Source organism: Schistocerca nitens, chromosome 1 (assembly GCF_023898315.1).
Source record: "Schistocerca nitens isolate TAMUIC-IGC-003100 chromosome 1, iqSchNite1.1, whole genome shotgun sequence".
Lineage (NCBI taxonomy): Eukaryota > Metazoa > Arthropoda > Insecta > Orthoptera > Acrididae > Schistocerca > Schistocerca nitens.
In genome coordinates this window covers 689,846,294-689,869,776 of record NC_064614.1, presented here as the reverse complement: position 1 = coordinate 689,869,776, position 23,483 = coordinate 689,846,294, and positions in this window count along the sequence as shown.

Sequence of the window (23,483 nt, the reverse complement as noted above, 5' to 3'; positions counted from 1 at the left end):
AAGAAACACTCAAATGCTGAGGCAGTCCAACTCCCGCTGGCACTGTCGACAGTGAATCAAAACTTGTCCAAACTTGTGTGAAATCTTAAGGGACTTAACTGCTAAAGTCTTCAGTCCCCAAGCTTACACATTGCTTAACCTAAATTACCCTAAGGACACACACACACACACACACACACACACACACACACACACACACTCACACACGCATTCCCGAGGGAGGAGTCGAACCTCCGCCGGGATCAGTCGCACAGTGCATGACTGCAGCGCTCCAGACCGCTCGGCTAATCCCGCGCGGCTGACAGTGAATCACACCAAGATAAGTTCATTTAGCTTGTCCCCCAGTAACAAATAACAGGGCAGATGAGAGCTCACCGTTAACTCCCGCCACAGTGGGCTCGCAGCACGGACATCTCAGTGAAGTAATTTCGTGGTGGAATTGGAAACAGCCTTGCCCATGGATACGCTCCACACTAACAAGTAAATGGCGCTGAGGAATGAAACTTGGCGCTCTTACGAGGCAGCTGTCGCCCCTGTCCTGGACAATTCTCATGCACTCGTGGCTGCTGGCCGACTGCTCCAGAAGTACCAGCCAAGCCCTTCTCTGCTCTCTCTCTCTCTCTCTCTCTCTCTCTCTCTCTCTCTTGCGTTTGCGCGGCGTATCCAGTCCGTGCATGCGAAAACAGCGCGATCTCGCAGGGCGCCAGGGTACTTCAACTCAAGGTACCGCCGCCGGGTTACCCACAATATATTGATACTAAATACAAATTTATATTTTTAACGGGGAGTAATTAATAAGCTGTTGGCTACAGCCAATTAACATAGTAGGTGGATACTAACTGCAATGTCGTACTTACTAAATAAAATAATTTGTTTTCCGAAACTACTTCACATATAACTATTACTCATAGCAATGCATTGAGGTGTTTCTTATCTTCTTCTCACAGGACCAGCACCCAGTATCATGCTACGAAAATAAAATAGTGTAAGTGTTTTGTGCCCCATGTGAAGATGAGCGTAAACAGGTTTGAAGATTTATTTGTTCAAATGTTCAAATGTGTGTGAAATGTTATGGGACTTAACTGCTAAGGTCATCAGTCCCTAAGCTTACACACTGCTTAACCTAAATTATCCTAAGGTCAAACACACACACCCATGCCCGAGGGAGGACTCTAACCTCCGCCGCGATCAGCCGCACAGTCCATGACTGCAGCGCCTAAGACTGCTCGGCTAATCCTGCGCGGCGAAGATTAGTTTATAGGAATAAACAAACATATATTTGAGAAAGGGACTGGCTGTAGTTTCCTGTTTTTGAAATCGATACTCCATCACGGGATCTAGAATATACATAATGGAAAGCTTAATCCGATTTTATATTGCAGATTGTATAATAATAATTATACACTACATTCCATCCGACAAAATTAGGAATCGAATCCACTCATTGGAAACAAAAGTTGCATAATGTGAATTTTTAGACTAAAAATAATATTTTGCTTCCAAATCAACAAAATTTTTCTTCGCTCTCCTCCTGCTGAAATGTTTACATATAAATTGGAGTGCAAGCATATAGACGATGTAGTGAGTCTCACGAGGTATGCTACTTCCAGAGCTGTTGAACTTCATTAGGCAGACGTCTAAACTATATTGCTGGCTACTATCCGACAAGACCAAAGAATCCAAACTGCCCAACAAAGGCCAGAAATCTCGGCGTTTTCGGACGTGAACGTTCTCAGCAGCAGGAGTCTTCGGTGCGCTGTCGCCTGCCTAAGTCGGCTCGGTTTCGCGCTCACGTGACACAAGATCAAAGGCCCGGCGTCCCTTCCTCGGAGCCTGATATTCATCAGCGTTTTTCAAACATCAAAGCGGAGCCTTGCTGGGGCAGTCCTGGCGCACCTTCCGCTTTCGTTATGCAACTGAGCTAGAAGGCGACTGGAGTTGCTTTACGGCAAAATTCCCCAGGAGTGTGTGACCAATTACCTTCATCTTAGAGAAGCTTAGCCTCGTTCAAATGACGTACAGAGAAATTGGTAAAGACCCATCACACAAAAATAGCGAGATATTGATCGAGATGGAAGATTTCTTGTACGTTTACAACTATCCGATTCCACCTACAGTACCTGCAAAAATTCTGTAGATCTCTTAAATCTACATCGCAGTTCATATACGTCTATCATAATTGTACAACAGTCACAAGTGAATTATGATTCCTACAATGTCAAAAGTCTTCTCTTCTCTTGCATATTTTTGCTAGTAGCAAGTAATTAATCTCTGAGGCTGTAAACGTCCTCAAATTTGGAGACAGAGAAATTCTGTTTTATTACCATTATGTTGCCCTGGCACTTGCTATACTGTCCTGGCTCGACGAATTAACTCTTTCTCATTTATAATTCGGGAACATTACACCGAGATGTTGATCTTTCTCATTTTACTTCTGACTTTGTGGAACGATGACTGCATTTTTTGTTATTTATCAGGTAATTCGTAATTCCTTTTTGATATTAGCTCCAGCTTCACATCAGGAAAGGAGATTCGTTTATTCCATATGAAATATTCGTATCCTTATTTTATCACGTAGCAAAAAAGGTAACTAAGACATGCACGAAAGAAGTACCTGTGGCCGAAAATAATTACAAAATTATGAGTCCACGGGAAAGAAATTAAAGGTAAATAATTTTATTGATTTCTTTTTCTCTTCCTTTGTCTCTGACTCTGTCTCTCGTTCTCTCTCTCCCTCTCTCTCTCTCTCTCTCTCTCTGAAACACACACACACACACACACACACACACACACACACACACACACTTAATTTTTCACATGTACGTAATTTCTGCAGCTGTGGAAGACCCAATTCATAAAACACGGATTCACAGTGACATTGCGACACTTGTTAATCTCACATCCATATCACTTTTTGTGCTCTCTCTCTGTCACATATCTGTGAGATGAATTTACCGCTTTTTTCCTTTCGCTTGCCTGCTAATGCGCTTGTTTCATCCTGTTGTGCTACTAGACTTATGTCTGCTAGCCGCCCTGAATTAACACTGAGTACAAAGGTAATTATGACATTGTACCACTGGGTTATGACACATAACGGATCTAATGAACAGTCATTTCGCCTTTTATAAAGATCTGTTGCGCTTACTGGTAAAGACATGATTCTAAAATTTATCGACAGCGAAAGTTTTCATTTTACAATACACGTGAACTTGCTGTTTTTCTCTCGCTGTTTTAGTGATAGATAGGCGCAATCGCGAAACAACTGTAGCGGCTCTCTTGACCACAAATAATGTGCAACTTCCGTTATGTTATGTTGCCAGTCACATCGATCCTGGACTAGGTTGGTCCCGACAGTTTTCAGCAAACATTGAAGAGGTTATTTTCATAGGACTGCTCACTGCAAAGGGCTAGTAAGCACATGACCACTGCTTGGTTATTTGAAAATATGTCATGAACATTGGCAGTCGAATGTTTTCAGTGTGCTGAAAAAGGTAACCACGAATCGGTATAGAAGCAACTAAAGAGCTCCGAATGTAATATTAAAGCGGAATCATCCTTGTACATACAGGTTGGCAATTCTTGAACTATATGAAAAAAACGTAAATTAGTTACAAACTGTGAGAATACAGACTCTATTCAACATGTAAACGCCACTACAGATACTCGATTTTAGTATGACATATTCGAGTTTCCTGCCACAATTGGCAATGATGTGGCACAGACGAATAGCGAAATTCTGCATGACCCACTGAACATCGATGTAGTCGATGACCTCTTGGATGGCCGTTCTCAGCTCAGCAATGGTTTTCGGTTATTGCTGTACCCCTTGCCTTTAATATAACCTCAAAGAAAGGAGCCACATCTGTTCTGATCCAGAGAATATGGCGGCCAATCGGGGGCCATGCCAGCGGCCTCTGGGTACCCCAGAGCCAGAATGCGGTCTCCAGAGTGCTCCTTCAGGACATCAAACACTGTCCTGCTTCGGAGTGGTCGAGCTTCGTCTTGCGTGAACCACATATTGTCGAAATCAGCGTCACTTTGGATAATGTGGATGAAATCATCTTCCAAAACCTTCACGTACCTTTCGGTAATCACCTTGCCAGCAAGGAATATCGCACCGATTATTTCGTGACTGGACACTGCACACCACACAGTCATCAGCTGAGGTATGTAGTGACTTCTCGATCGCGAAATGCGTATCCTGCGTTCCCCAAATGTGCCAATTTCGCTTATTGACGAACCCATACAAATGAAAGTGGGGTTCGTCACTACACCAAACCATATCTGCGCATGCTAATTCCCATCATGCCCTGCGGTCAACCGTGCAGTTTGAACGTCCTAACGCGAACAGTTCAGAAGTTAAGACATTATATTTCGTATAGTTCAGTAATTGTCATACAGTATGTAGCGACGAGATTACGGTCGTCCTTGAGCAATGTTGTGTTGTGTCACGTGTGTGTGTGTGCGCGCGCGAGTGTGTTTATTTGTATCGTGACTGTCAAAAAACGGTTTGCGCCAGCTACCAGAGGGGCTGTCTTATTCTTATTAGGAATAAGCTCTTTCTTAGACTAGTTACCTCTTGTTTTCCAGAGATTTTTTTTCTCCTTGCTTCTGCAGAGATCTCCTGTATTCTCGAGGGAAAATTCTAATTGTGTTCGTTCATTACTTGTACGAGAGTTTGAGTTTCGTTCACTAGCCAGGCTAGACCTAGACACGTGCAACTGAGACGGGCGGACGGCTGCTACAGCAGCAGCCCCGGAGTGATATAGCGGTGTTCATACTTGGCATGCGTTTACCCTTCTGAACACAGGTGGAGCCCAATACCCATAATGCGGAGATCACAACTGTAATAGTGGTGAGTCAACTAGAGCATCGGTCCGCCGCAGCGATTGAAGATGTGATAATCGCGACACCTATAACAACCTCCTGTGAGAAACTACAGACAAATTTCTTTTATAGAGTCTCTGCACCTCAGGAAGAGTGCACCAGGCACGTTTTGATTCAGGAAGATATCAACGACCAGAAGCCGTCGCAGTATATGAGACATGTGAGGAGCAAGGTCGACATGGGCACCGTACTCGACATGTGCAACTGCAAGTAAAGGCAATTACAGCGTCGCAAATCGAGATGCCTTTAGATGCAGTGGTCAACTTGGCTGACAGGATAATGGATGAGATGACACCTGCCTTTATATGCCGTGACAGCACCGTGTAGCAGCACATCGCCAAAAAGGCAAACACGCCTTATGGCAACCTTGCAACTAAGGTTGATGTGCTTATCAAACACAGACTGTAGCGCCTAGAACCGCTCTGCCACTCCGGCCGGCACTGGAGTATCATGTGGTACATTGCTCGCGTAGCCCCAAGATGCACCTTCTTACGATCGCACTCCATAAAAATCGTTAAAATTACCTACAATTTCTGCTCATACGTGCGACTCCTGTTGGAAAGCTGTTGGGAGATTGTGCCAATGTATCGCACGCCAGTGCTAGACAACTACGCTTTATAGTCCTTCTGCATGCCTAACCGGCTGGCTGTCTCTATCTCGAAGCAGAAGATGAACTCAGAACATTTCCTGACTGCGTAAGAGTGGTGTTTTACACTAACAAGGAAATACCAGCAATTTGAACTCATATTTTGGGCAGAAAAAAGTAGACTCGTAAGACACCAGCCACGTGAAAATTTCGGCCCTAATTCTGATAGTACGTAGTTATGACCTTGTGAATGTACAGCATTTAAACCTGGCGCACATCGGTTGTTTCACACTCGCTCCGCTCATCTGCAGCCTTTTAATGCCCGAGCACGAAGCACTGTAGCTTGGAGCGAGCAAGAGTTCTATGGGACCAAACTGCTGAGGTCCCTAGGCTTACACACTACTTAATCTAACTAAAACTGACTTACGCTAAGGACAACACACACACCCAAGCCCGAGGGAGGACTCGGATCTCCGACGGGGGGAGCGGCGCGAACCGTGGCAAGTCGCCCTAGAAATATTGTTCTGATATTGGATTGTTGCGTCAACGTACGCGGTTTCTAAACCTTAGCTGGTGCCAGAGATCTCTTTGCTTTCAGCGCTTTTTGTGTTGTGATTCAGAAATGCAGTGAAAGTGAATTAAGGGAAAGAGTGTGCCGTTAATTAACGTAGGGCTATTTAATTATTAAAATCGCTGTTGAACGTTATTTGCCTTGAATTTTAATGGTCACACTGTCAAACTAAGTGCATTTGCAAGAGACGCGTCATTGTTCAGTGTGACTGGTATGATTAAATTGTAAATCGAAAAATCATTAACTCCATTCCATAATAATTCTTGAGTTGCTTAGATTTATTAATTTTAATTTTGAAGGGTATATGCAGGGAGTATCATAATTAATGGCGTAAACGCATACAGTTGAAAGTACTCGATACTAGAAGCAAGAAAGTCTCAGTAAACATGGGGTCAAAAATGTATACCTTGAGAGCTACGAGCAATTTTTCATCTTCGATACTGTGAAGCAAATCTCTTCTACCACAAGCTCTTTGCTTTCCACATTTTGGGAAGTAGTAGTATGGACCAAAACCAGAAAAAAATGTCCAGTACACATTTGCTCTGCAACGCATACCTTAAAAGTTATGAGCAATTGTTCATTAGAAGAGTTGTGTTTCCAAGTAGCGAAGATGAGCACGTGCTCATAGCTCTTAAGGTATGCATTTTAGAGCACATGTTTACTGGACATTTTTTTCTTGTTTTATTCCATACTACTACTTCCCAAAATGTGGAAAGCAAAGAGCTTGCAGTAGAAGAGATTTGCTTCACAGTAGTGAAGATGAAAAATTGCTCGTAGCTCTTAAGGTATGCATTTTCGACCCTATGTTTACTGAGACTTTTTTGCTTCTAGTATCGTGTACTTTCAATTGTATGCGTTTATGCCATTAATTATGATACACCCTGTATAGCTGCAGAATATCATACAATAATACTGATCGTATATATGTGTGAGGTTGACATTTATGTGCTCATTTTACTTACCTATTTTTGGCGTAGAATAACATGTATTCCTGAACAAGATTTCAAAAACAGTTGCGTAGATGAGTCCACCTCTCCTCTCCTCTTGCTTTGCCTTCAGTATTCCGCGAACAGGAGGGCTCCGGTTGTCACACCACCGTACAGTACTTCGTGCTCGGGCATTAGGCGGCTGCAGCGGGGCGGGGCGAGTGATAAACCGCTGTGCGCTAAGTTTAACGGCGGTATATTGAGAAGGTCAGAACTGAGTACTTTCGGAATTATGGCGTGGGATTGATAGCTGGAGCTGCTACCTTGCAAGTGTGCTTTCTCTTGAAGTTTCCTTGTACGTCCAGACCGTTGTTAGTAACTCCATCCGTTCTTTCCCCAGCAAGGGTACATATCTAATGAGTGAATCTATCAGAATATGGACATGTATTTTGGCTGCCTCGAGTTATGCAAATAAAAAACGGAAATTTAAATGCGTGACGATACCTTACCTGTTAGCCTCGTGTACGATTGGAAACAGGAAGAATTTACTTCAGTTCCTCGTTAGGAATCTCCTTGGAAAACTTTCATTCATGCAAAGCAGTACAGATTTACTGGTTACCCATACAAAAAAACTTTATTCAACAATATGTTACCTCGGCTACAGTTCATTAAGTACCACAAACCTAGTGAGTGAAAAGGGGAAAAATTGTTTGACAAGTTACCCTGAGGCGGAGTTAGTCCCGGTAGTTCACAAAAAGCGAAAAACGGGAAGTATGACAGTACCTGCGATAAAACTTAGACGCTCGAAAGTCTGCGGGAGTACTTATGCAAATAGTCGGTATTGTCGTAGTGGAAGAAGTATCGTTGTCTTACGGTCGACGATGCTTCCGCGCTAAATAATATACGAGGGGAAGTTTTATTCCCGAGACAGTTCTTTCTCGGGACTTTTGTGCTCGCCGTTACGGCACTTCGTAAGCGGGAGCGGTGCGCGTGGCAGGAGGCGGTGTTTAACAACGGCCTCCGGCCGGGGGCAGTAAAGGCCGCCCTCAGAGGCAGCCGTCATTACGGGACGGGGCGCCCGGGACTGCTCACTGACTGACTCCACCTGTCTGAGGCAGCGAGTATCAGGCGGGAAGATAGTCAACAGGTAATACGTCTCTGGAAGACCGTACTTCACTCACCTGCATCTATTTACGATGTTCGTATTAATGTTATGTTATCTATTTCGGAGATACACAGGGTGTATCGCAATTAACAGTTAAAACTGACGCGGGTGTAAATATACGATGACTAACACGTTCTAGTATTAGTGGATTCGCAACATGTCGTATGCGAAGTAAATGTGAATGTGAGGGTATTAGCCGCCCCTAACTTCAGCATCAAGTATTGTCCTAATAAGTACATGCGTGTTTGAAATGCAAACTTTTCGATTAAGTCTCCATCTAATTGGGCTCACATTTGTAACCATAAACTGTAATTATGTGTTTCATTACGTAGTCGTGCTGCCTCAGCTATGTCTGGTGTGTCACATTAGCATTTGATCTTAGTGTTGGTTAATGAACGCATACTAAGAGAATTTTAAATACAAATACGACTATAAAATGTTTGTATGTGTTTGTTTCTTTGTTAAATGAATACCGCAGCAAATAAATGGAAGCCCAAGGCAATTTTCAACGATGCACGAGGACTATCCGTCGCCAGGTGTAATCTTCCGGTAATCGACAACTGAACAGAGCAGTAAGATGCCTGAGAGTCAATTTAATTGTTGTGTTAACTGTTCCGACAATGTAAAAGATAAAAGAAAACACTGCATATGGTGAAATATTCAGTCCGGAAGCGCGCGACAGCTACGGTCGCAGGTTCGAAGCCTGCCTCGGGCATGGATGTGTGTGATGTCCTTATGTTAGTTAGGTTTCAGTAGTTCTAAGTTCTAGGGGACTGATGACCTCAGATGTTGAGTCCCATTGTGCTCAGAGCCATTTGAAACATTTTTTTGTGGTGAAATATGTTCAGTTTTGATATAACGACGATTGCTTTTACATTCGTGCTGATAAACTTAAAGTTTTATTACATGACAGTAGCGTAATAAATAAGTTTGATATGTTGAATAGAACATGAATGTGTTGGTGTAGCGATGTACACTGAAGCGCCAAAGAAAAGGGGTGCGAATTCAAATACATCAACAAGTGTGAGCGTGCGAACCATTTAACGAGACATCATCGATATGGGCTCTCGGAACCGAAGGTCCACTCGTCACCTCGTGTACCCTTGCTGACTGCACAACACAAAGCATTACGCCTCGCCTGGATGCGTCAACACCGACGTTGGACTATTGATGGCTGGAAACATGTTGCCTACTCGAACGAGTCTCGTTTCAAATCGTATCGCGCAGATGGACGTGTACGGGTATGGAGACAACCTCACGAATCCATGGACCCTGCATGTCAGCAGGGCTGTAAAATATGATGGAGGCTCTGTAATGGTGTGCGGCATGCGCAGTTGGAGTGACGTGGGACCCCTGATACGTCTAAATATGACTCTGAGAGGTGACACGTAAGTAAGTATCCTGTCTAATCACCTGCACCCATTCATGTCCATTGTGCATTCCGACGGACTTGGGCAATTCCACCAAGACAATGCGACACGTCCATAGAGGCTATAGTGTGGCTCCAGGAACATTCTTCTCAGTTTAAACACTTCTGCTGGCCACCAAACTCATCAGAAATGAACATTACTGAGCATATCTGGGACCCCTTAGAGATCTCCACCCCCTCGTATTCTTACGGATTTATGGAAAGGCCTCCAGGATTCATGGTGTCAATTCCCTCCAGCACTACCTCAGACATTAGTAGAGTCCATGCCACGTCGTGTTGCGGCACTTCTGCGTGCTCGCGGCGCCTACATTATATTAGCCAGGTGTACCAGATTCTTTGGATCTTTAGTGTATTTTGAAATCAACCAACGAAAACAGTTTCGAAAATTAGCTGCTGACGAGATATTTCACGGAGTAGATAGTAGAAATACTGATTTAAAACTTAAAGGTCTAAGCGATGTTCTGCAGTTACCTTTCGTCGTTAAACATGACAACACTTGTATTTAATGTTGAATTTGGTGATGTCTGTTAAAGGATACGATATAGCCATTGTCTTTCTGTAACAATTTTTTGTTTGTCATCAGTCTTCTGACTGGTTTCATGCGGCCCGCCACGAATTCCTCTCCTGTGCCAACCTCTTCATCTCAAAGTGGCACTTGCAACCTACGTCCTCAATTATTTGCTGGATGTATTCCAATCTCTGTCTTCCTCTACAGTTTTTGCCCTCTACAGCTCCCTCTACTACCATGGAAGTCATTCCCTCATGTCTTAACAGATGTGCTATCATCTTGCCCCTTCTTCATACCAGTGTTATCCACATATTTCTTTCCTCTCCGATTCTGCGCAGAACCACGTCATTCCTTACCTTATCAGTCCACCTAATTTTCAACATTCGTCCGTAGCACCACATCTCAAATACTTCTATTCTCTTCTGTCCCGGTTTTCTCACAGTCTGTTTTTCACTACCATACAGTGCTGTACTCTAGACGTACAGTCTCAAAAATTTCTTCCTCAGATTAAGACCGATATTTGATATTAGTACATTTCCCTTGGCCAGGAAGGCCTATTTGCCATTGCTAGTCGGCTTTTGATGTCCTCCTTGCTCCGTCCGTCATTGGTTATTTTACTGCCTAGGTAGCAGAATTCGTTAACTTCATCTACTTCGTGAGCATCAATACTGATGTTACGTTTCTCGCTGTTCTCATTTCTACTGCTTCTCATTACCTTCGTGTTTGTTCGATTTACTCTCAATCCATACTCTGTCCTCAGTAGACTGTTTTTCCCATTCAGCAGATCAAGTAACTCTTCTTCACTTTCACTCAGGATAACAATGTCATCAGCGAATCGTATCATTGAAATACTTTCACCTTGAATTTTAATTTCACTCCTGAACCTTTCTTTTATCTCCATCATGGCTTCCTCGATGTACAGATTGAACAGTAGGGGCGAATGGCTGTGTCCTTGTGTTGCATCATTTTCAATATGAGCACTTAGTTCTTGGTCGTCCACTCTTATTAGTCCCTCTTGGCTGTTGTACATATTGTATTTGACCCGTCTCTCCCTATAGCTTACCCCTGCTTTTTTCAGAATTTCGAACATCTTGCACCATTTTACATTATCGAGTGCTTTTTTCAGGTCTACAAATCCTATGATCCTATTTAGTCTTGTTTCCATTTTTAACCGCAATGTCAGAATTGCCTATCTCGTGACTTTACTTTTCCTAAAGCCAAACTGATCGTCATATAGCGCATCCTCAATTTCCTTTTCCACTCTTCTGTATATTATTCTTGTAAGCAAATTGGATGATTGAGCTGTTAAACTGATTTTGCTGTAATTCTCGCACTTGTCAGCTCTTACTGTCATCGGAATCGAGTGGATGATGCTTTTCCGAACGTCAGATGGTATGTCGCCAGAGTCATACATTCTACACACCACTGTGACTAGTCGTTTTGTTGCCACTTCCCCAAATGATTTTAGAAATTCTGATGGAATGTTATCTATCCCTTCTGCCTTATTTGATCTTAAGTCCTCCAAAGCTCTTTTAATTTCTGTTTTAGTACTGGATCCCCTCTCTCTTCCAAATCGACTCCTGTTTCTTCTTCTATCACATCAGGCAAATCTTTCCCCTCATAGAGGCTGTCAGTGTATTCTTTCCACCTATCCGCTCTCTCCTCTGCATTTAACAGTGAAATTCCCGTTGCACTCGTAATGTTACCACCCTTGCTTTTAATGTCACCGCCTGTATGTGGAGTCTGTCCTTCCGACAGTAATTTCTTATTCGATGTCTTCACATTTTTCCTGCAACCATTTCATCTTAGCTTTCCTGTACTTACTATGTATTTCATTCCTCAGCGACTTGTATTTCTCTATTCCTGAGTTCCTCGGAACATTTTTGCAGTTCCTCCTTTCATCGATCAATTTTTTTTTGTTCTGTTACCCATGGTTTCTTCGCAGTTATCTTCTTTGTACCTATGTTTTCCATCCTTTATTTCTGTGATGGCTCTTTTTAGAGATGTCCATTCCTCTTCAACTGTACTGCCTACTGAGATATTGCTTATTGCTGTAGCCTTAGAGAACTTCAACAGTATCTCGTCATTCCTTAGTAATTCCATATTACACTTCTTTGCATTTTGACTCTTCCTGACTAATGTCTTAAACTTTATCCTACTCTTCATCACTACTATATTGTGATCTGAGTCTATGTCTGCTCTTGGGTGCACCTTACAATCCAGTATCTAATTTCAGAATCGCTCTCTGACCATGATGTAATCTAACTGAAATATTCCCATACCACCCGGCCTTTTCCAAGTATACCTCGTCCTCTTGTGATTCTTGAACAGAGTATTCGCTATTATTAGCTGAAACTTGTTACAGAACTCAATTAGTCTTTCTCCTCTCTCATTCCTTGTCCCAAGCCCATATTCTCCTGTAACCTTTCCTTCTATTCCTTCCCCTACAACTGCATTCCAGTCTCCCATGACTATTAGATATTCGTCCCCCTTTATATACTGCATTACCCTTTCAATATCCTCATACACTTTCTCTACCTGTTCATCTTCAGCTTGCGACGTCGGCATGTATATCTGAACTATAGTTGTCGGTGTTGGTCTGCTGTCGATTCTGATTAGAACAACCCGGTCACTGAACTGTTCACAGTAACACACCCTCTGCCCTACCTTCCTATTCATACCGAATCCTACACCTGTTATACCATTTTCTGCTGCTGTTGATATTACCCCCACGGAGTTTCGAGTCCTCCCTCGCGCATGGGTGTGTGTGTTGTCCGTAGCGAAAGTTAGTTTAAGTTAGATTAAATAGTGTGTAGGCTTAGGGACCGCTGACCTCAACAATTCGGTCCGATAAGACATTACCATAAATTTCCAAATTTCTTCATCTTCAGCTTGCGGCGTCGGCATGTATACCTGAAGTATCGTTGTCGGTGTTGGTTTGCTGTCGATTCTGATAAGAACAACCCTATCACTGAACTGTTCACAGTAACACACTCTGTGGCCTGCCTTGCTGTTCATAAACAATCCTATTCGCGTTATACCATTATCTGATGCTGCTGATGTTACCCTATACTCATCTGTCCAGAAATCCTTGTCTCCTTTCCACTTCACTTACCCCTACTATATCCAGATTGAGCCTTTGCATTTCCATTTTCAGATTTTCTAGTTTCGCTACCACGTTCAAGCTTCTGACATTCCACACTCCGGCTCGTAGAACGTTATCCTTCCGTTGATTATTCAATGTTTTTCTCATGGTAACTTCCCTCTTGGAAGTCCCCTTCCGGAGATCCGAATGGGGGCTATTCGAGAATGTTTTGCCAATGGAGAGATCATCATGACACTTCTTCAGTTACAGGCTACATGTCTTGCAGATACATGTTACATGTCTTTAATGCAGTGGTTTCCATTGCCTACTGCATCCTCATGCCGTTGATCATTGTTGATTCTTCTGCCTTTAGGGGCAATTTCCCAACCCTAGGACAAGAGAGTGCCCTGTACCTCTGTTCGCTCCTCCACCCTTTTTGACAAGGCCGTTGGTAGAGTGAGAGGTGACTTCTTATGCCGGAAGTCTTCGGCCGCCAATGCTGATTACTGATCGAAATTTAAGCAGCGGTGGGTTTCGGACCCAGGACCGAAGAGGTTTTGATTATGAATCAAAGATGCTACCCCTAGACCACGTCTGCGTATTGGTTACAATTATGGTAACCGAATCTCCCAAAAGCGATCAAGTGGACACAAACTTTAAAATGCCATTGAACAGTAGATTGAAATTAACTACTTCGCTTGTCAGGGATTGTTGCAGGCTGTGACAGTGCTGTCGTATGTCATCTCTGGTTGACACAGCAACTCAATCGAGTGTGCCACAAACATTTTGATATTTGTTATCGTGAAAGGAAAAAGACGTTATGTCTACAGTTATACTGGAGAAAGCGGTAAGGTGCCGGCGTCGAGACAATTAAAGTCTTAGGAAGTTAGTGAAGTGAGATCCTAAGGGTGGTAGCAACTTCGATAATAAAACAGCGATAGTGATATAACGTCCGATAGCACACAGTCATCAGTAGGGTGATACCACTGCAAATTTCACCCATGGCCCATGCTGTCATACTGATCTCGAGACACATCGAGACAGATGCACTAACAGTCATAGGTATGACTTCTCGGGTCAAGTTGGACTGCAGTGTGCATCTACTTTGCTACGCTACTTGAGGTACTCGACGAACTCTCCGTACGATAATTTTGGACACACATATGGATGTCTGATGATGGAGTGAAATAAGTGTAACTTGGAGAACATGATGTAAGCATAGCATCATAATCAGAAGCGAAATTGAGTGTAACATTCCTAAGATACATTATTAGTAAATACAGCTGCACACCCAAGAAGTCTACCTGGAAACACTGATAAAAATGCCGTCTACAAGCCTGCGTATTTAAGTAGCGGAATGTGGCGTCCTTGCGCTTCCATTCGTCTTTAGAAAATATCAGCCCTTTTTTGTGGTACCCATAGTGTATGAACGTATGTATTGAACTGGGCTACGAAACGACGGAGAGGCTTCGTCCCCGCCGTAGCCCTTAGTGGTACACAGCCCTACAACAGGCTACAGCAGTCCACTCACCTCGCCGCCGCTGCAGACAGTACCCAGGATTATTGTGCGGTTGTGTGCCCAGTGGATCCTCCGGGAACGTCTCACACCAGACGAGTGTAACCCCAATGTTTGCGTGGTAGGGTAATTATGGTGTGTGCGTACGTGGAGAAAGCGTTCGCGCAGCAATCGCCGACATAGTGTAACTGAGGCGGAATAGGGGGAACCAGCCCGCATTCGCCGAGGCAGATGGAAAACCTCCTTAAAAACCATCCACAGGCTGGCCGGGACACCGGGCCTCGACACTAATCCGCCGGGCGGATTCGCGCCGGGGACCGCCGCGCCTTCCCGTCTGGAAAGCAGAGCGTTAGAGCGTGCGGCTAGACGGGCGGGTTACCCAGACTGACTTTTATTAACTTACGAAGAAGTCACACGAATGGAAACTCCTTGTAATATCTTTGTAATAGCTTGTTTTATGGCCTATCTGCGTTTCTAAGCGCAGTTTCATCTTCAGATGTTTAGATGACTTTTAAGGGCCCATTATTACTATGGCAGCGGTTATCTATGGGAAGCAGCGATGAAATTTGAATAGAAAAACGCATGAAAGTGAGGCTACATATCTAGAGGGTAATAAACGTGTCTGTACCTACGACTTTCTCTACTGCGTTACACATAACATCGTAATGAATTTTTTTCCTCATGCTATTTACACTCAGACGCAACTTTGCAAACCTTTTTTTTCAGAATTGAGAGCATACGCTAGAAAAAAAGCAGTGTAATGCTAATGAACAGTTTCTCAGTGATGACAACACAACTTACGTATTGTGCAAGACATAACATATTCTCAAAACAAATTAGCAAGTGTTTGCAGTAATGTAACAGTACTGTTACAGCACGAATAAAAAAAGAATATTGAACATTATTTGTTGGAAATTATGAACAATTTCCATATGTTTAATGGAATTGTATATCAAGTTGTTGGTTGAACTTAGCAAGCTGCTTGTTGACATGAACACATTAAAAGATTTGAAACCTATAGGAATAAACTGGTACGAGTATATTAGGGGCAAGGCGGTGGAGTTGTAAGTAGGCTGTTTAGGTTTTTATCTTGGTAACACCACGTAGCGCTCTGTATGAAAATCACTGAGTGTGCTGTGTGAAGTCTGTGGCTGGTTTGCGTTCTTGGAATATTTGCTATTGTAGTGTTGGGCAGTTGGATGTGAACAGCGCGTAGCGTTGCGCAGTTGGAGGTGAGCCGCCAGCAGTGGTGGATGTGGGGAGAGAGATGGCAGAGTTTTGAGAGTGGACGATATGGACGTCTTTCCATCAGAAAGAGTAAATTTCTAATACTGTATATCATGAACTTATATATATATATATATATATATATATATATATATGATGACTTTTGAATATTATTAAGGTAAATACATTGTATGTTCTCTATCAAAATCTTTCATTTGCTAACTATGCCTATCAGTAGTTAGTGCCTTCAGTAGTTAGAATCTTTTATTTAGCTGGCAGTATTGGCGCTCGCTGTATTGCAGTAGTTCAAATGGCTCTGAGCACTATGGGACTTAACTTCTGAGGTGATCAGTCCCCTAGAACTCAGAACTACTTAAATTAACTAACATAAGGACATCACACACATCCATGCCCGAGGCAGGATTCGAACCTGCGAACGTAGCGGTCGCACGGTTCCAGACTGTAGCGCCTAGAACCGCACGGCCACACCGGCCGGCGTAGTTCGAGTAACGAAGATTTTTGTGGGGTAAGTCATGAAAGGTATAGGTTATTGTTAGTGAGGGCCATCCTTTTGTAGGGATTATTGAAAGTCAGATTGCGTTGCGCTAAAAATATTGTGTGTCAGTTTAATGTTGATTAGAATAAGTAAAGAGGGAAATGTCTGAGTACGTTCAGTTCTGTTCAGCTCTTTGAAAATCAAATAACGTAAGAGGTTCATCAGCACAGTAATTCATAAATTTTTCTAAGGGTACGTTTCAGAGTGTGTGTGTGTGTGTGTGTGTGTGTGTGTGTGTGTGTGAGAGAGAGAGAGAGAGAGAGAGAGAGAGAGAGAGAGAGAGAGAGAGAGATCGTCTCATTTTACACAAAAGATATTAGTGTAGATAAAAGGTAAATACTGAAAAACTTGTGAATCTGATTTCACATTTTCTCAAGATATACTAATCTAGGAAATCTTGTGTTCATAGCAACACTAGAAGTATTAATGAGTGAAGACACTGAGAACGTTAATATAAATGTAGGGTGGGTATGAAGGCCAGTGCGGCCTGGTTTGTTAATCTGGAGCAGCGTTAGCACACAGTGGGTCACCTATGGAGCGGGCGGCGGGAGCGCGCCGGGGCGCACGCGACCGCTTGGCAGCAGCCACTTCATCGACCACCGTCCGCCGCCTCATCACGCAAACCTGCAGTGCGCTGGCTGACCCTCAGCAGCAGGGGCGATCTGTGCCTCACACGAGTTAACTACGTGTGTATGTGGCAGCTACAGGTAAGCCGGACGACAACCGTATAAGTGTTCTCTTTCACAATGCGATGTAGGGGAGTGACGGGCAGTTGTAATGGCAATTTTAGGATTCACTGCAGTCAGTCACGCTACGTAACTGACGAGGAGTACGCTGCGGTTCAACCGTGGAGGGACTGCATTTTTTCTTCTACTTGTAAGCAAAGAAAGTCTCAATAGCGTAAGAAAATGCGAACTGCAATCTTTTTCTTAGAAGCATTAAAATTGTAAGCACTTCGGAATACTTGACTATTTTCAAGTATGTGCTCTACAAACGTTAGATAGAAACTCAGAATGTTAAAATTTTACATCTAATGAGCTTTGTCCATCACTGTACACCGGCCAGGGTGGCCGAGCGGTTCTAGTGGCTACAGTCTGGAACCGCGCGACCGCTACGGTCGCAGGTTCGAATCCTGCCTCGGGCATGGATGTGTGTGATGCCCTTAGGTTAGTTAAGTTTAAGTAGTTCTAAGTTCTAGGGGACTGATGACCTCAGAAGGTAAGTACCATAGTGCTCAGAGCCATTCCATCACTGTACATTGTAAACGTTAGATTAAGAACAATGGTCATTATCATTTGTATTTATTATTCATGAGTCGCTTCTACCTACAGTGGTACGCTATTGACGTCGTCAGAATAACTGTGCATTTCATATGTACTCAACGTCTGATATTTACACTGAGCCGTGGGCGGCTTTTGTTCATGGCATTTATTGCTTGTCATCTTCTTTTACGGTACTGCGCCTTGGTTTCTTATTCCATTTACTGCCGTCATTAACTTCTGCCTGACTTGCCGTTGAGTGGCAGCAGCAGCGCTTATCGACAAGTGCACTGTCATCCCACCTCTGGAGCGACCGATAGTATTTCCGGGTCGTCGTGTGTCTGGTAGTATGTTGGAGACGGATCAGCAGTGCAGTCGGGACGCAGCAGCAGTGACGTCGGGGGACGGAGCGCCGGTGAGGCGCCGACAGCCAGTGCTCGCCGACCTCTGGCTGACACACGTGAACTGTCCGATGGAAGGAGACTGGACCGAGAGGACCGTTGGTTGGTCGTCTCATCGGCCGATGTATATTTGGTCCTTGCACCGTTTCCGGGCCTGGGCAGTTGGTCGGTTGGCGCAGAGCGGCGAGGAGGTCCCCGTCGCTCGGTGTCGGGCCGGAGCCGCTGGCGGCGTGCACGCGCGGTTGGAGTTGTGAGACGCTTCTTGCGAGGGTTACGAAGTTCGCGCCCACCGATCTTGAACTCTAAAGTTGAGTGCTCACTTAACCTACTATCAAGCCTCAGCTGCTATCACTTCTCTTCGTTTGATCCTGGTTGTTGCCTTCTACGAGATTCCCGCGAGCAACAACGTGAGTGCATTTCAGTCGGATAGAACTGCAGCCATCTTCCTGTGTGGTGTTTAACTTAATTTAATTCATTCCTTCATTAATCAAGTGTACCAGCGGTATCTTCTGCCTTGTGGCCTTTAACATTCCGGTTACCTGCTCTGGGCGTTAACGTAGTTTTCGACAGTGTATTTTCCTCGTCGTGTTGTTGGTGACCAGCAGGGCGTGTAGTTCGACAGCTGAGGTGTGTGGGTAGTTTTGGGCGTTTATTCTGACTTGGCTGGATTGGGTACCAGTATCCAGAACGTTATGCTATTGACGTCTTGTCGTTTTGCTCGTCGGGTGGAGAAGAAGTGATTTTGTTGGTTGGTTTGTCAGCTGGCCTTCGGTCGGGTTGCCTTCCGATTAAGAGGTTGTCGGTCTGGCTGCCTGTCTGACCTAAATGTGCGTTAGTGTTACTTCCCAGGCCGACCCAATGAACCTTCTGAGCGCCGCTCCTTGTGTTTTACATAGTGATCTCCTTTAGTCTTAAGTACTCTGTGTGGCCTTAAGCAGAGTTTTAGCTTATTAAAATTGTAAGCTTTTTTTCTCTTTAGGCCTTAAGCCGTGAAATTGTTTTCTCCATTGTGGCCTTCAGCCGAGTTTTAAACTCTCTTAAGCTGAAAATTTTAAATCTTGGTCTTGCCTTAGGGCATGTCATTGTTATTCTTTAGTATGAGGCCTTCAGCCGAGTTTGCATGAAAAGTTTTAAGCTAAGACCCTCAGCCTGTTAATTGGAAAGCCCTTCTTCCTAGCCGGCCGAAGTGGCCCTGCGGTTCTGGGCGCTGCAGTCTGGAACCGCGTGACCGCTACGGTCGCAGGTTCGAATCCTGCCTCGGGCATGGATGTGTGTGATGTCCTTAGGTTTAACTAGTTCTAAGTTCTAGGGGACTAATGACCTCAGAAGTTAAGTCCCATAGTGCTCAGAGCCATTTGAGCCAGCCCTTCTTCCTAGGCTTTAAGCCGTTAAATTGTTTGGTTGATATGAGGCCTTCAGCGGGTTTCAGCCTATTTAGAATTAACATTGAAAATCTTTGTTTTGACCTTAAGCCGTAACACTGTTTTTGCTTACTGTGCTGCCTTCAGCCTGTTTCTATTGAAGTAAAAAATTTTTTGGAAAGAAGTGAAACTTCCAGAAGAACTCCTGTACCTCAATTCCTTGCTTAGGCCTTGGGCCCTGGATTATCGTATGTGGCTTTCAGCCGATTTAAAATAAATCAAATGAGCTCTTTCGTTAAAACCTTGAGTTTTTAATTCTTGCTTCTGTTATTGTGTGTTTCAACTGATAAAATTTATATGTTGAGTCTAACTGACATTAACTTATTTTGGCCCCTTTCCAGAAATATTAACCTCACCCGCTCTGTCCCGCTATATCACGGATTTCATACACGTACGTACATTCTACAACGCAATACAAACAGAATAAAACTGGGATTTTTTTCAGAAGCTCTTCGTCTCTTGAAGCACGTCTGATGAACTAAAAGGGAGCAGTATTACCTGAGAGGGAACTAAGCCTCTCAAATGGATCGTACGTAATAAAAATCTGATGTACATACCAGGTGGTCTGTACATGATACCGGACTGTGATAAGTTCATTCAAGGATGGCACTCTACTAACTGCAGGCACTACAACAGCAAGACTATGCATCAACAAAACAAATTTATCATTGATCTGTAATGCGATACTGAATTACTAGAAACAGTACAAAATTTGAAGACAACTAAACAGCATGAAAGAGCAGCTGTCTTGTTGCTGCATCAGGAAACCATCATTCCGTACCGAGTATTCGAAAATGAATGCAAGGGATCTGTCAACAGCTCGTAAATTATTTTACACTATGTGACTGTATAGACTAAGCAGCATATGCATGATATGTCTTCGTACTTGATCTGTAGTTTATGTACCCCAGTTATCTCTTCCATACAATAGAATAACATTCACTGGGCTGAGGCGGAATGCAGCTCTTGTGTTATTATCTCAAGTACTGCTTGAAAGTTGCATAGAATATCTGACAAGTTCTACATACTTGCTTTGTTATGTGTGGACTTCTCACCAGCATTTTTCGCTGTTTTCCCTGAACCCTCTGCCTGACATCCAAATGAGTGCTGAGGCGTCTGCTGCAGGAATTTTCTCTGCCGACGATCTTTGAGGCGAATGTGGCCTCCGTCAATGAGGCTGCAAGGCACTCGGACGACAGGCATGCTTTGCAAGTTTTGAGCAAGGAAAAATCGTTCTTCTTGCACCTGTTCTGTTCGAGACTGTGCTAGATGTGCAGCTGTTAGAGCATGCTTTTAATAGTGGCTTCATGAGAACGATAAATTTGTGAATGAGTGATTGACGATCCTGCGTACAAATACTGTTTATCAGCTGGAAAGTAACTGTTGTTTTTGGGATTAAAACTAGGATTCAGTAAAGAGAAAGTTATCGATGACGAATGGTAAACCATTTCAGATGTCAAAGAAGTTTCTGTTGTGTTTAAGTAAATGTGACTGTGACGAACCATACCTGAAACTTGTCGGAACGCGTAGTATTATTTCCTCGGGTCTTATTTACTGTAAAATAATTGACTATGTGCGAACAGGCCTCGCACACTGAGGGTTCCGTACAAACTCAATTATATACACAAGCAGTTCATCCTTTCCGGGACTCGGAAAGCTTGACACTTTTTGCCTGTTATTGACATTGATACTGGCACAGTAGTTTGTATGGTGCCCGATCAAGATTTACGAGAACGTTTTAATTTCAGTAATATAAATGCGACATAAAGTCACACAGGAGGCAGGCGAGCACTTAATAATAATCAGTAGTTCACCATTCACGCTGACTGCGTCGGAATGGTAAAACTCAAACATCAGGAAAAGAATGACTTTATTGCTCATATGACACGTTTCGGAATTTATCCATCATCAGATATCCAGGACCGATTACTGTATGTATAAATGGCGTTTCAAGCCGTATGTAAAACAAACATTCGCAGACTAGCTCGAACAGTCCACGGGTGTACTGCTGGTCCATTGTGTACAACGGGCACAATATTTCGGCGATCAGACATGTCGCCGTCGTCAGGAGGTTGTAACTGCAATCTCGGTTGATGAGTCCGCCCCTGGTATGAATTTCGATAGCCTCTCTAACGACGCTGTCCCAGTATTTAGATGTCTGTGCCAAGACCCAGGTATGCTGCGGCTGCAACCTCAGCAGGGCATGGGAACCAGCATTGAGTCTAATTAAAAAGACGCTAAGCAAAGGAAACGAACGGGCGACTAGGGCGGACGAGGCAATTACACCGACGCCACCACAGACGCCGACGCCAGCGTCTCACCGATCGCTGACGCGCGGGCGCAGACCGCTCCGAGAATGCCTCGCGTGGGGAGAGGATTTAAGACGGGCGCCCGCCCTCAGGAGCCCTGTTCGTCAGCGCACCTGACGACGGCGACATGTCTGATCGCCGAAATATTGCACCCGTTGGACACACTGGACCTGCAGTACACCCGTGGACTGTTCCAGCAAGAAATACGCAGGGAGAAACTGAATAATCACATCCGCAGACTAGACTACGAATGTTTGTTTCGCTTACAGAACTGCTGCTTGTTTTAATTACAACTGTGATGCTGGATAACAAATGACAAAAGAAACAGATTTTTTGTGTGATATAATTACACATTTTCGATTTTTATCTTTTGGTTTCACTGTGAAACCTTGCATCTAGCCAAGTCTCACCATCCTGGGCCAACGGGAAGTACCCCAAAAAGTCTGATGAGTGAGTTTGCTAGTATCAAAATATGAGACCTAAATGACCGTAGGTTTTGGTCGCATTGACTTAGAATCTTACATCTACTACACCACTAAGGGTTTATAGACTTTAGTATATGACATAAATCTGAATATGATACGTCTCCGTTCCCGAGAAAAAAGGGTTGTTAACAGACGAACGAACAGACAGAATCAGGTATGAGACAACAAAAAAACTTTTTCGTGTAATATAATTACAAATTTACAACTTTCAGATTTTTTCCTTTGTTGTACTATGAAACCTTGCTTCTTACCAAATTTCACGATTCTAGGCCAATGGGAAGTACCATATTGCTTTTGGTGAATGAGTTTGCGAATATCAAAATATGTGACATAAGTGGCTGTATCCTTTGAATGAACTGACTTGGAAGCTCCAATTTTTAACTCGGTCCATGAACCTCAGTATGTGACTTAAAAATTCCAACTTGACATTTCTATCCGTCTCTGAGAATAAGGGGCTTTAACACTTTGACAGAGAGATGGACAACGAAGCGATCCCGTAAAAGCAACGTTTTTACCGATTGAGGCATGGAAACCCTAAAAGGGACAACTTGCGGTGGAATTTAGTGACCAAATAAATTAGCAGCATAAGTATACATGCATCGTACATACAGGTACCGTACAAACTACTGTGCCGGAAAACAGTGCAGACTTATGAATGTTGGGAAGAAGAATCTTTCAATTGGTCCGCGAGGCGTGGTTGAACAACTTATTTCGAAGCACAGAGTACGTAGGAGCTGGCGATCCAGGTTCGACGCACATCTTTAAGTTGTCGAATATGATGTTAAGAGTATATCAAAGAGTTTATTAAGTGATGAGTTTAATGAGTTTTCCTACAGGAAGATCAACAGAAAATGTATTTGTGATCAAATTGGACCTTAGGAAAATCGTAACATTTAATCAAATGGCTCTGAGCACTATGGGACTTAACTTCTGAGGTCATCAGTCCCCTAGAACTTAGAACTACTTAAACCTAACTAACCTAAGGACATCACACACATCCATGCCCGAGGCAGGATTCGAACCTGCGACCGTAGCGGTCGCGCGGTTCCAGACTGTAGCGCCTAGAACCACTCGGCCACTCCGGCCGGCTGGAAAAGTCAAACATGATCAAAGACATGAGGATGCAGAAGGCAACGGAAACCAATTCATTAA